Genomic DNA, 13,724 nt, shown 5'->3' with positions numbered 1-13,724 from the left:
TACCTGCGCTCTTAACATCTGTGAGTTTTTCAGCAACCGTCCTGAGCGCGGGCTTTGGGTGAGAGAGACCCGAGGTGCCGGGGGGGGGGGGGGGGGGGGGGCGGTACAGGGACTTCAGAGCAGAGGCACTTGAAAAACTGCACACACAACGTCACGACAACCTGCTCGGAGCTGGCACAGATCACTGAAGCAACACCTGGTGGGTGCACAGCACAACACGGTCCCAACTTGAGGGGGGGAGGGGGGCAGGGCGAAGAGTGGTTTTATTGTTTTTTTTACTGTTTTATTTCTTTTTGAGAGACAGAGTGTGAGCGGGGGAGGGGCAGAGAGAGAGGGAGACACAGAATCCGAAGCGGGCTCCAGGCTCCGAGCTGTCGGCCCAGAGCCCGACGCAGGGCTCGAACTTGTGGACCGTGAGATCACGACCTGAGCCGAAGTCAGACGCTTAGCTGACTGAGCCCCCCAGGCGCCCACAAAGGGCAGTTTCAAAGGTTCAGAGATGTTTTCTGTTGAGAAGCTCTTGGTAGTGCTTACACCCCCCACACACACCTTTGTGGACACTCAGACATACCTACAGAGACACACATGCTCGGAACACACACACACACACACACACACACACACACACACACACACACACACTATACACACAGAAATCCTACCAGCCCCACAGACAGGAAAATACACCCCAGGCACACACACACTCAGAAACTCACTCATACACAGCAGATGTGTGCAAAAGGTACACCGCAACCCCCCAAACACACGTTCAGAGACACCTGCACACGGACACACGCTCAAATGGATGCTGCAACGAACACACCAGTACCGACCCTCAGAAACACACACGTACACGCAGAGATACAATCAAGCGTGCAATGCCACACACAGGCACACACGCCCTCAGAGATACACGCATATACACACGGGGATGCACAAAAAGTTTACCCTGCCACACACACAGGTAGACACCCACAGAAACACACACAGACACAGACGAGCTCACAGAGGATGCACCCCAACAACCACGTCCACACACGTACACAGAGTCGGGCAAGTGTGCAACGCTGTATACACACGTGCACAGACACAAAGGCACCCTGGAAGACGTGCAGGCTCTAAGCGCGTACCACAAGTCCACACCACATCCTTGCACACGCGTGCAGGCGCTCACAAACGCCCCCACACACAGGTGCAGGCAGCTCGCACAGCTGCTAAAGCACGTCGCACCCAGGCAGACCCGCCTGGCCTCTCCAACACACGCATCGCCACACAGACCCGCCAGACCCGCGTGTGCAGCCGAGCGGCCGGGCACCTGCCCGGTCACAGACACACGTCCAACTCGTATACACCCAACGGCTGCACACTCCCAAGTGTGCACACACACCCACGCCTGCTCTGACTCATGCAGGCACCCGTTCCCTCGCAGGCACATGCACACACACACACACACACACACTCGTAAATCCACGGACATGCAATCTCACAAGTACACACCCAGCCTGACACTATTCACATGCGCACACACACGTAAGGTTTCTATGTAAGTCAGACTCCCGTGAGCCCATGTGCACAAACCTGCGTGAGAACGCACTCGTTTACACGCGCACTCACACACGGCATCGACACACACACACCCACGTCCTACTCCGCCAAGAAAACAAACTGCTCATTAGAGTCCTAAAAGTCAAGGCCACGGACTGAGCGAGCTCCCCGCAGAACTGCCTCTGCCCGAGTCCCTACCGCACGCCCATGAACTCACTCTGGGGCGGCCGAGGTGAGGTCTGCCTTCCCCACCAGCAGGCTCAGCATGGACCCAGGGGAGCCCTAGCGTGGGGAAGGACACAGATGTCCCAAGCCTCGGAACCAACTCAGAGAGAAAGAAGACTGACCCATCTACTGCATTTCTCCGCAATCTCAGAAACCCTTCTCCCTTACCCCCCCCCCACCCCCCACCCCCCCACACACAGCACTTTCCCTGGCGCAGCTGTTCCTGTAGGGAACAGCAGCTTCGCCTGTTCCAACAGCCTCAGCAGACCGGGTGCCTGACATCCAGACGCACTGAACTTCCTGGCCCCGGGTCCCTACACAGCCGCAAAGTTGAAGCCATGGAGACAGCTTACCTCCACCTTCTGTTGTCATGGCGACGCAGCAGCTGGGTGCAGGCATCCCTCCCAGACCTCCCCGAGCTCCCCTCTAGGAGCTGCTGGCCCAGCGGAGCTCTTATGAGGAAGCAGTAAGGGGGTGGGGATTGCAGGTGTCAGCTGATTGGAGAGAACAAGGGCCCTGCCCCCCCACCCCCCAGTCGCCATCACCTGGCGCTCAGGTGGGACGGGGACAGCCTCCCCGGGGAAAACGGCACCCGCGTGCTCGCACACGAGACCCGAAAACAGACAGCCCTGCTGCTGCCTGCCCGTGTCCGTGGAGCCCCAGTCCTCACCAGACTCTACAGTAAGCACTTTCCACGCACCATGTCGGTCCCCCACCCACACCCTTCCTAACAGGAACAGGGAACTCCCCGCCTTACAGAGACGGCCGAGGTTCGGAGGGCGAAGCGACTGGACGCACTCAGACGCCTCTTACACACCGAACTACGTTACGGGGTTTTGAAAACCTCATCCCTGACGAGCGCTCAGGGCCGAAGAGCGTCTGCACTAGGACCTCCGAGGACACGTGAAATCTCTCCATCTTGCAGAGGCGGCAACCAGAGCCCAGGGAAGTCTAGCGATTTGCCCAAAGTCACACAGCAAATGGACTGCAGTCTGGCAGCTCTGTCTTCTGACCCACAGACGAGGCTGCCCTGGGCCAGCGAGCACCAGCCTCTGACCTCAGGTCTCCGCAGCCCAGGGAGGCAGCTCCTAGCAGGGTCCCAGGTCAGAATCCTAAGCAAGAACAGAAGGTCCTGAGACCCCTACCTCAAGAACAGTCCCAGCATCGCACAGCGATGCCATTCCCCGGAGGCAGAGGCCCAGCCCAAGCAGGACCAGCGAACTATTTCCACCCTTCAGGTCACAGTCAGAAGCACTTCCGTCCATCGAGATGACCCGAGCCCTAGGCTGTAGCCCGGCTAAGAAGCACGATGCATCTAGAAGGCTGTGACCACTGGGGTGGCTCCAAAATGATCCTCAGAGACCAGGTGGCCTCTGTAGACCATGCTTCTCATTAGGAGGAAGAATAATCTGGCCGAACTCATGAGCTATGTGCCGGGCTCGGCAGAGCCTCGAGGGATCTAGATTGTGGGGGGACTACCCACTTCCCCAGAGCCACAGATGACGATGCCAGGAGCCTCTACCCAGCTGTCCATTCCAGCCCCTTTTCCACACAAAGTTGGTCCCTCCCCAGGCTCTGAATGGTCTCATTGAGCGGCCCAGGTAACTTCCGCCGTCTTTTGCTCATCTAAGGAGCTGCAGTTAATGGGAGGTGATCCCCACCTCTCCTAGTGTATCCGCCAAGGAGAGGAGTTTCTTCCTGGGATGACACTTGGGGCCGTGGGATTCTGACTGCGTGGGTCCCCCTGTCCCCAGTCCTCTCCTCGCCTCCTGACACACACAGGGCAGGAATGGACAGAAGCAAGCCTGCAAAGCACTCACACAAAGCCCGTCCCCTGGGCAGCGCTGGATGCCGGCCAGGAAACCGCATGCACCCCAGCATCACCGCAACAAGCACCTCGTAAAGCCAAACTGGAAACATGACCAGCTCCTTCTCCCTCGGTACTCTGAACTGGCCGAGAAAGGGGGTAATTCGTGAATTAAATTAAAGGGGCCCACCGCCTTCCCCGTGGCCCAGCTGAGCCTGAGAAGCCTCGAGTGCCTGCCTGCCTGCCTGCCTTTGGGGACCCATTGGGATGCCCGCAGGAAGGCCGCCCGGAGGAGCCGGAATGTCCCACCCTCTGCCAGAGGAGAGAAAGTTTGTCATTTACCAACGCTGGGTTGTCACCACTCGCTCGGCTTTTCGCTACACACCTGACTCCGGGCGCCGAGCCCCCAGCCTGCGGGGAAGCGGCTGGACCTGGAAGCCCGGTCTGGGGGCGGCAGGAATCTTTCGCAGCAGCTCGGCGCCCCGCTCCCCCCTGGAGCCCTCCCGCCCGGTCGGGGCGCCTCAGCCCTTACCTGGGGTCGCGGCCACTTGCAAACTCTGCCAGCGGATCCCAGCAGGCGCCGGGGTCTCCCTCCGCGGCTCGCGCGTCCCGCTCGGCGCGACCGCTCCGTGGGCGCCTTCCCGGCTGCCAGCTGCTGCAGTGGCATCAGGGAAAGCCGAGTCCGGATTTCCTCGCTGGCCGCCGAGCCCGCTCCGGCCGGGGCCCCGGGGGGGGGGGGGTGCTAGCTCTCCGGGGTCGGCGCGAGGGGCGTCCTGCGCGCCGCCAGCGGGAAAGTGGAAGAGTGTGCGTCCTGGATTGCAGCAGCGGCGACAGCGGCGGCCGGGGGACGAGGAGGCGGTGGCGACGCCAGCCGGCGAGCCGGGGAGGCGGGCGGGCGGCGGCGCGAAGTGGAAGCCGGGCTCCCGCGAGCCTGGCGCCCGGGCGGGCGGGCGGGCGGCACTGCGGGCGCCCCGCGCCGCGACGAGGCCCCGCGCGGTCACCCGGCCCGGGGAGGGCGAGCCCGGGGCGCGCCGGGCGCGGGCGGCGGCTGGGCGCGGGGCTCCGGCCGCCTCGCCTCCCGCTCGCCGCCTCGCGCGCTGCCTCGCTCGCCGCCCGGACTTCCCGTCTCCGGCCCGAGCTCCCCGCGCCGCCGCCGCCGCCGCTGCCGCCGCCGCCAGCAGCGCGCCTCGACCGGGCGCGCTCCTCGCGCGGAGCCACAGCACCGCCGCCGCTTAACTCCTTGCGTGCCACCCGGTCTTCCCGCAGCCGCCAGGCCTCCCGGCCTCGGTCTGCCCGCCTGTAAAATGGGCTCGCAGACCCGCTTCCGGGGTGGTTTGGAGAATTAACGGAGCCGATGAGGCGAAGGGCCAAGCTGCTGGCATTGAGGAAGCGCCAAATAGCTGGCAGAGGGTTTGCTCCTGCTGCTGCTGCTGCTGCTGCGTTCAGGAGGCTTCGCAGGTTACCTTGCAAATAGCAACTGCCACAAAGGGCAGTTGGGTCCGTTGGTACTTCGTCTCTTGTTTTTACAGGAAGTAGGCTTACGCTGTGTGACCTCGAGCTGATCACTTACCCTCTCTGAGCCTGTTGCAGAAGATTCCTTCTGAGCTCTGTGACCCTGGGTCTCAGCACCCCTCTGAGCCTCTGGATCGTCCTCTGTAAAGTGGGAGTGATAGAGATACTGCCCACCTTCAAAGGAACTCCAGCAAATCTCCCGGAAGGGAGCTGCTGTCCTGGGAACCACCATGGAGAGAGAGCCTCCTAAATGCCAAGCACCTGGCCAATGTAGTTTCAAATACATCATCGCCTTAAGTCATGGAAACCGCCCTAGGAGGAAGCTAGTTCCAAATCCAGTTTTTCAGATGAGAGATTTGATTCCCGCCCCCCCCCCCCAGGGGGGTTAAGAAGTTCACCCGAGTTAGCTCGGTGAGAAGGTGTCAGAGCTGGTCCCTGGACCTTCTGACCCCAAAACCAGTATCTGTTAAGCCTGGGACTAAAGGGGAAGCCCTACCATGGCCTACTGTTTGTTGGGAGTGGCAGCAGGAATTAGCAGCTGCATCACTTTAATCAGAGCACATTTTTTCCCAATTAGAAAATTAATTCTTGTCTGATGTAAGTATTTCAGAAAATAGCAAATCACGTGAAGGAAAGGAAGTCAACTCTATTCCCACCATCCAGAGGTAGTGATTAGTAAGATCTTGATGGAGCTCCTCGGATCTCGTTTCCATACCTGCACGCAAAGGCGGTTGGCGCAAAGGGAATCATCCCGTGGGCACCATTCTGCATCAGGGGATGGGAGTGCAACTCATGAATCCTCTGCTAAGGCTGTACCCCCCCCCCCCCCCCCGTTTCCCCCAACCCCAACAACTCCAGATGCAATTACCCTGCTGCTCCAGTAAAAAGCCTACCAGGGGGGCACCTGGGTGGCTCAGTCGGTTGAGCTCCTGACTCTTGGTTTCGGCTCGGGTCATGACCTCCAGGTTCGTGAGTTTGGACCCGGAATTGGGCTCCGAGCTGATGGCATTGGAGCCTGCTTGGGATTCTCTCTCTGTCTCTCTCTCTCTCTCTCTCTCTTCCTCTCTCTCTCTCTGCCCCTCCCCACTCATTCTCTCTCTCTCTCTCTCTCTCTCTCTCAATAAATAAATAATTTTTTAACAAAGAAAAGAAAGCCTACCAGGCTGGAGATTGGGGCATCGGACCCAGTTACCACTGGACAAACCCTGCTCTGACACCTTCCATTCTCCCACTGCTCCTGTGCTCTTAGAAATCCAATTCACTCATTTGCCTGGGGTCCTGACACTTCGGAGGTCACACACACCTCCTAGCCTGCCCAACCCCATCTGGAGCAAAGCATTCCCACCCGGCCAGCCCCAGAGGGACAGAGGCAGGACAGGGTCTTAAAAGTGCAGGCGACCTACATTCACATCTGGCCTCTGTCCTGAGCAGCTGTCAACTCTCAGAGCCTCTGGTTCATGTCCACAACCTGGGACGGAACACCAACCCCCTGGAGTCGTTGCGAGGATTACGTGAGATAAAGACCAGCAGACGCCCAATTCACAGCAACTGTTGCCAACAACTGTTGAGTCCTTCCTAAGTGACAGGCACAATTCCCACTAATGCTTCCCAAGCACCTCAGGTGATAGGTATTGGAATTAGTCCATTTAGAGAGGAGGAAGCTGAGGCCCGGGGCGATGAAATCCTCTGTCCAAGGATGCACGGCAAGCTCATGGCAGAGTTTCGATCAGACCCCAGCTCTTCTGGCCCCTGCCCACCCGGTGGCCAGCACGATTCCAAAAGGCAGAGGCAGCACCTTTCTCACGTCCTCACCGGTTCCTCCCCAACTCAGATCCCCCTTGCTCTGTCTAGGGGACAAACCTCCTCCTAGCCGAGGTCTAGGGACTGACACCTCGCCAAGGTGAGGCAACTGACACCTTGCCCGCTGCAAGGTGGTGGAGATCTGGGGAAAGCCCTACTGCTCTCCAGCCGCCCCCAGTCCGGTGCTACCAAAGCCCACTTCCCCCTACCCCTCCCGAACCCCCCTCAGGAATGGGCATCGGGCCCGTGGAGAAGCGGAAAGAGACTTGGAATCAAACAAGTGAAGTTCAAGTGCTAGGCAAGGGTCTTCGGGTTGGGCACTCACCCTTTAGAGTCGGCTTCGTTGTCCACGAGAGGACGGACAATGTCTTCCCCGACTCTTCCTAGGCGTCTGGGAAAATTATGCATTGGAAACCACTCTGAGAGCGGCACAATCTGTAGACGCGTTAACAGTGATGTTAGAGTCTGTACAGGGATCGTCACACAAGCACATAAGGACAGAGCATCGTGGCATTTTGTAGCAGTGAAAAGTGGGGGGCTCTGGAGACAAGTTTGTTTTCCTCCATACAGACGGCCAGTTGACCCGAAACCATCTTTTGGAAGAAGTGCCTTTCCCCCACCTGCCCTCTGGGGTCAACTCGGTCAGAAAGCCCATGCCACCATGTTGGGGGGTGGGGGGAGAGGGCTGCTGGTTCTGCTTCACCCCCTGGCCTAATTCTTGGGGTTCCCAGGGCCCCCGACAAACATCGTTTAGCCCCACCGCTGGCCTTTGAAACCAGGAGATTGTGATTAGCTATAAAAAAATGAGTGGTAAAGCTGGAGGGTTTTTTTGTCTAAAACACACACAGCCCGTTTGGGCAGGAAGCAGCAAGGTCCGCTTCGTCTAGACCCAACCACTGGACAAACTCTAATTGTTGCTGAGGACTGGCTCTGCTCACTCCTTATCCAGGCCATCATTTGTGTTCCAGGTGGCTGAGGGGAACCTCCTCCTCTCCCCACACCTTCTACTTCAGCTCAGAATCTTACTGTTTCTGGCCCACGTCTGTTGCAGCATTCACGGAGGAAAGAGAAGCAAGAAAGCAATCCTTGAAATAAATTATAAAGATCAAAACGGTGATGTAAGAGAGTTTCCGTGCGTAAGATCAGGTAACACCTCTAAGCTACGTTTGTAAAACAAGTCGCTAACCAATACATCACCGTCCTTTGAGCCACAGCGTCTAAAAATAGGATTTGCTCTAATTTCCTGAGTAGCTGGTGTAAGTGGGGAGAATGTTAGAGTAATGAGCGGGCTGTGTCCGGTGGTAAGTAAGTCCCCTTTGATTGTATTTTTCTCAAGTCGAGAGGAGGGGACTGGCCTCCAGAAATGTCAGGCCAATCCTAGCAGAGCTCAGAGGGTTAACACGAAGGAGGCTAGAGTCAGCCAGAGCTCGGTGCCCTTGGGTAAATTAATTAACCTCTCTGGGCCTCATCTTCCAAAAGCCAGAGGATAGTGGTTCCAACCTTATGAGGGTTTTGTGCGGATTAAACGATAGGCATGTATAGACCGTATCACAGAGCTACTTGCATTGCGCACGTGAGGCACGATCTATTATCATGGAGACGACAAATCCGAGGCAAAGTACGGATGCCATTCATTCAGGGCTCTGGACAGAATTCTGGAATTCAAGCTTGTGTGGCTTTCCCAGAATCCAATTTTTTTTCTTCCAGGCACTAAACAACTGACTCACGCGTTGCTGTTAATGTGTGGAAGAGAGAACGAGATCGAGAAAAGGGGCTTGCAAAGGTCACTGTGACTTTGCACTAGGTGCAGATACACAGTGGAGGAGGTCCCGTAATTGTAAGGGGTTTGGGCATGATGCCCAGGATGGGCTGATCACCTCCTCTGCAATCCTGCATCTCTGCTTTCTGCATGGAATCTCCCTCTGCTCCCTGGCCCCTCCATTCAGAGCCCTCCTGTGAGTCCCCTGCATCCCCCTCTCCCATCCCATAGTGGTTGGTCTGCACACAGACTCCCGGAGTTCAAGAGCTGTGCCTTTCAGCCACTTTTGCGTCCCTGGCACTGCGGTGCTGGGCACGTAGTAGGCTCTCTTAGTCCGTTCGGGCTTCAGCAACAAAAATACCGAAGACTGGGTGGCTGACGGACAAATAGACATTTATTCCTCCCAGTTCCGGGGGCTGGGAAGTCCAAGATCAAGGCGCCAGCAGATTCAGGGTCTGGTGAAAGCCCACTTCCTGGTTCACAAACAGCCATTTTCTTGCTGTGTCCTCTTACGGTGGAAGCGGCCGAGGGATTTCTCTGTGGTCTCTTTTGTAAGGGCAAGAATCCCATCCATGAGGGCTCCACCCACGTAACCTACTCACCTTCCAAAGGCCTCACCTCCCTGGACTATCTATCACATTAGGAATCAGGTTTCAATGTATGAATTTTGGAGGAACACACACATTCAGTCTAGAGCACAGGTGCTCTGGAAAAAAAAAAGGATGAATTAATCAAACTGTCCAGTCTGATTGCAGGGAGACGCAGATTAAACGAAAATCTGGTATGATCAGGAGAATTGACCCATTAAAAATTCAGTACAAGAGGCAACGGCACGTAAAAGTGGAAGAATGTATACTGCAGCACCTTTTAATGGCAGAACGCTGGAAAGAATCTGAACGCCCAACAGCAGAAGAGAGGGATCCATTCTGGTATTTTCTTAAAGGGAAGGCACCATACAGCAGTGAAAATTACTGAACTCGAACTCCATGTATCATCATGGATAAATCTCAAAGATTACAGCATTGAGTGAATAAAAAAAGCTGGTTGCAAAAGGATCCACACGTGATACTACCATTTAATAAAGTTCAAAACTATGAAAAACAATTCAGTATATTTTTACAGAGCACATACATGTGGAGTACAAGCATAGATACCGTGAACACCAAGTTCAGGAGAGGTGTTATTGCTATCTGGGTTGGGGAAGGGTGGGGAGATGGCAGAGAGCCTTAACGGTTTTTACTGTGCTATTTCTACTGCAGTTTGGTGGACACATAGAAGTTTTATTGTTTTCTGGACTTTTCTGTGTGCCTGAAATACTTTGTTAAAGAAAAAGAAACTGGTAGCAGTTGAAAGTAAAGACCTAACTCCAACCCCTGTTCTGATATTTGCTGTGTGTCTCGAATAAGGGATTAAACCTCTCTGAGCTTCAATTTCCTGAACATTAGAATAGGGCTGATAAATCTTGGAAGAACTAAATGAGGTTATGGGTGTTGGGGCACCTGGGTGGCTCAGTCGGTTAAGCATCCGACTTAGCCTCAGGTCATGATCTCCTGCCTTGTGAGTTCGAGCCCTTCGTCAGGCTCTGTGCTGACAGCTCAGAACCTGGAGCCTGCTTCCGATTCTGTGTCTCCCCCTCTCTCTGTCCCTCCCTTGCTCATGCTCTGTCTCTCTCTGTCTCAAAAATAAATAAAAACATTTAAAAAAAATTTTAATGAGATTATGGGTGTAAATTGTTTACAGAAATGGAAGCACTCAACAAATGATAGCTATTTGTATTTTATATCATAATTGTCAATGGCAGTTAATTTGAAATTGTTTGAGAATCGGAGACATCCAAGAAGATCAGCCATCTCTTTTTTTTTTTTTTAAGATTTCATTTTTAATTAATCTCTACACCCAACGTGGGGCTCGAACTTACAACCCCAAAATCAAGAGTTGCATGTGTTAACGACTGAGCCAGCCAGGCACCCCAAAGATCAGCCATTTTTAACTGGTCTTTACAGATGAAACCCCTGAAGTTAGAGAGGTAGGGTAAGCTGTCTGAGGTCGTGGGGAGCATGGGAGGCAGTATTGAGGACGGGAGGGGTGTGGAGGGGCCCCTCTGGGTAAGGCGATGTATGGGGCTTCCCACAAAAACCTGCAGAAACCCTCACTTCCTTCCGGGGAACCCACAATGGTCACACGGGACACCTGCTAAAACAGAGACACAGATCCCAGAGGCAGCGGGACACATCCTGATGTGGCTTCACCCCTTCCTTTCCTAATCCCAAGGCATATTTATATCACCATGAAAGAGATCGAGAACAATTATGGCTTAAGGGCATCCCTTTCTATTTTATACTTTTTTAAATAGTAAAAACTCTGATGCCTAACACACATATGCATGCATCTTCAAAAATACACCAAGGAGAATGCACTATTTGTAACAGCCCTGAAACTGGAGACAACCCAAACGTCCATTGGTGGAAGAATGGACAAATAGTGTTGGATTCCTTCAACAGAATACTCTCCAGCAATGAGAATGAACACACGTCTGTCACCACGACCACACAGATGAATGTCACAAACGGTGCAAACAAAACCAACCAGCCCCAAAGTTGCTGTCTGCTGATATTCCTATAAAGTTCACTGCAAAAGTAACCAGGATGCCAGAAGTCAGAATAGTGTTTATGCTTCAGGGAGAGGTTGGAAATACGTCTGGTGTGGCGTGGGGGGTGGCGGCGGGGGGGCTCTTCCGGGAACTGAAAGTGTTCCTTTTGTTGGTCTGACTACTGGCTTCAAGGGTGTGTTCTTGTGAAAATGCATGAGCTGTATGCATTGTTTGTACGCTTATGGTCGTATATTACACAATTAAAATGTTTAATGTAAACCATTTGCCAATCGTAGTATTTCACCCTTTATTAGTTACCGATGCTTATGCACGGTCATGGAGGGAGCCATGTAATAAAGAGGGTAACTGTGGGCTTCTAAATTGACATCCTCTCCTAAGCCTTGACCTTGAACATAGCAGCTGAAACCAGCTTTCATTTCAGGCTCACTGAAAGGGGGATTGTCTGCGGAGGACCCAGCCAGGTGGAGACAAGGGCCATTACTCAGGACATCTGATCCAGAGAGACAGGCAAACCACCCAAATTATCTGATTTGTCAGGTCCCCGGGATCGGATGACCCAGATAACGGTCAAACTGCCATGGAGACACCACACATCCCAGCCAAAATACCCATGAGGTGGACCCTTCTCCCAGAGCCATACTTGTGGGCAGAGCAGACAGCGACCTTTGCCACCCACCCCCCCCCCCCCCCCCCGCGCCCCCCTCCGCCAAGGTCTCATTTCTGCAAGAGAAGCTTTGGAATTCTCTGAGCGTCTGCAGCGGCCCCAGAAACGTGAAGCCAATCTGGCCCCCACGGGACTCCAGGCAGGTGCGCTGCTGGTCCTGCACTTCGGCTCTCTCAAGGACCCACTCTAAGCCATTGGGCGTAAATTATCTCATTTAATCCAGCAGCCCTAGGAAGGAAGTCATAACTTCATGACTCCCATTTTCAGCCGTGGAAACAGGCACAGAGGGGTTAAGCGAGTCACCCAAGACTGAACACCAGAAGGGACTGGAACCAGTCACTTTTGAACCCATTCCCTCACCAGCCATGCCCTGTCCCCTCAATTCTTCCGCCAGGGGCGCTATTCCCCATTTCTCACCCTAGTCACTCACACATCAGGCATCACTGTGAGCCAGGATGTTCTGCTCACCGACTTCAGATCCTCCGCGATGCAGGAAGAATCAGAATGGATGAAATCAGAAGGGCATGGGATTGACGGAGAAAGGCTCCGGAGAGAAGAAAGACAGACGAAGCAAGACTGGACAGGAAGAGGCTTCAGACTGTGGTGCGGGTCTGATACCTGAGAACAGCCCGGGGAAGGAAGATCTGGGCAGGAAGATCCTCAGGCCATGGCTCAGCTCGGCGGCAAGAATATCACCATGAAATATACCTTTACTTATGTGGAAAAATCATATGCAACAGACCCTGACACATCTTTTACAGAGGGGGGGCAGTACTGAGCAGTGACTATCTTACAACATCATTTATTGTGTATTCATTCGGGTATCTGTGCCCCCAGCCTGGGAAGCCAAGGATCCGTATCTTATCTGTCTGTGTATTGTCAGCACTTAGCGAGGAGCTTACACATCATAGGGACTCAATAAGTGCACATTTCTGGGGCTGCCTGGATGGCTCAGTGGGTTAAGCATCCGACTTCGGCTCAGGTCAAGATCTCATGGTCTGTGAGCTCGAGCCCCGCATCGGGCTCTGTGCTGCTGACAGTTCAGGGCCTGGAGCCTGCTTCAGAATGTGTCTCCCTCTCTCTGCCCCTCCCTCACTCATGTTCTGTCTCTCTCTCTCTCAAAAGTAAATAAGCATTAAAAAATTTTTTTTAAATAAATGCACATTTCTGATCCCAAACTGGAGGCACAGCCGTGTGACCCATGTGCCACATGCATTCGCTGATTTAATCCCTACAACAGCCCCGTGTCGTCAGTACTGTTCCCATCCTCCAAATGGAGAAACTGAGGCCCACCGAGGTGAGGCAACTTTCTTGAACTCGCAGAACTTGGAGGTCTCAGGCCTGGGTTGTCCTGGCTCCACGCTGGGGTTTTTCCACAGGGACATGTGGCTGTCAGGCCCAGCAAACAGGTCATTCCAAGACCCAGGCTAAAATGTAGCCCAATGCCCTCATTCTCCCCGGAGACTCCAGCCCGGACTCTAGAGAAATGCTTTTGGAAACTAGCTTCTTCTGGCACGTTCCAACTCAGACACATGAGTGTCCTAGGAGGAGAGTGAGCCATGGGCTTGTGGGCTGAAGGGGTTTTTGTTACCTTGGAATTCAGGAGTAGTCAGCCTGACCTAGTTACAGAGCTGTTTTTGCTTTTAAATGTTTATTTTTGTGAGAGAGAGAGAGCGTGCACACACACACAGGGCGGGGGGGGGGGGGGGGGGGTGGACAGAGGATCTGAAGCAGGCTCCACTCTGTCGGCAGTGAGCCTGACTCAGGGCTTGACTCACAAACCTAGAGATCACAAACAGAG

At 54.4% G+C, this 13,724-nt stretch overlaps 1 protein-coding gene across 3 annotated transcripts in view; it reads right to left on the bottom strand.

Moving 5' to 3' along the window:
• WSCD2 (WSC domain containing 2) overlaps window positions 1-4,388 on the bottom strand; it is a 114,021-nt gene extending 109,633 nt beyond the window's left edge. For 2 of the 3 annotated variants that reach the window (XM_053902109.1, XM_053902113.1), the window contains exon 1: window positions 4,110-4,388. The gene's annotated coding sequence lies outside the window, so the exon portion shown is untranslated. Of the gene's footprint in view, window positions 1-2,123; window positions 2,245-4,109 lie in introns of those variants that run through there. The other variant, XM_053902110.1, reaches the window with a different exon arrangement.
• Between the last annotated feature and the right edge of the window lie 9,336 nt (window positions 4,389-13,724).

The sequence above is a fragment of the Panthera pardus genome, unplaced genomic scaffold, assembly GCF_024362965.1.
Source record: "Panthera pardus isolate Hobbes unplaced genomic scaffold, ASM2436296v1 HiC_scaffold_15, whole genome shotgun sequence".
Classification (NCBI taxonomy): domain Eukaryota; kingdom Metazoa; phylum Chordata; class Mammalia; order Carnivora; family Felidae; genus Panthera; species Panthera pardus.
Note: the sequence above shows the minus strand (reverse complement) of the source record. Positions and strands in the feature narration are given on the sequence as shown.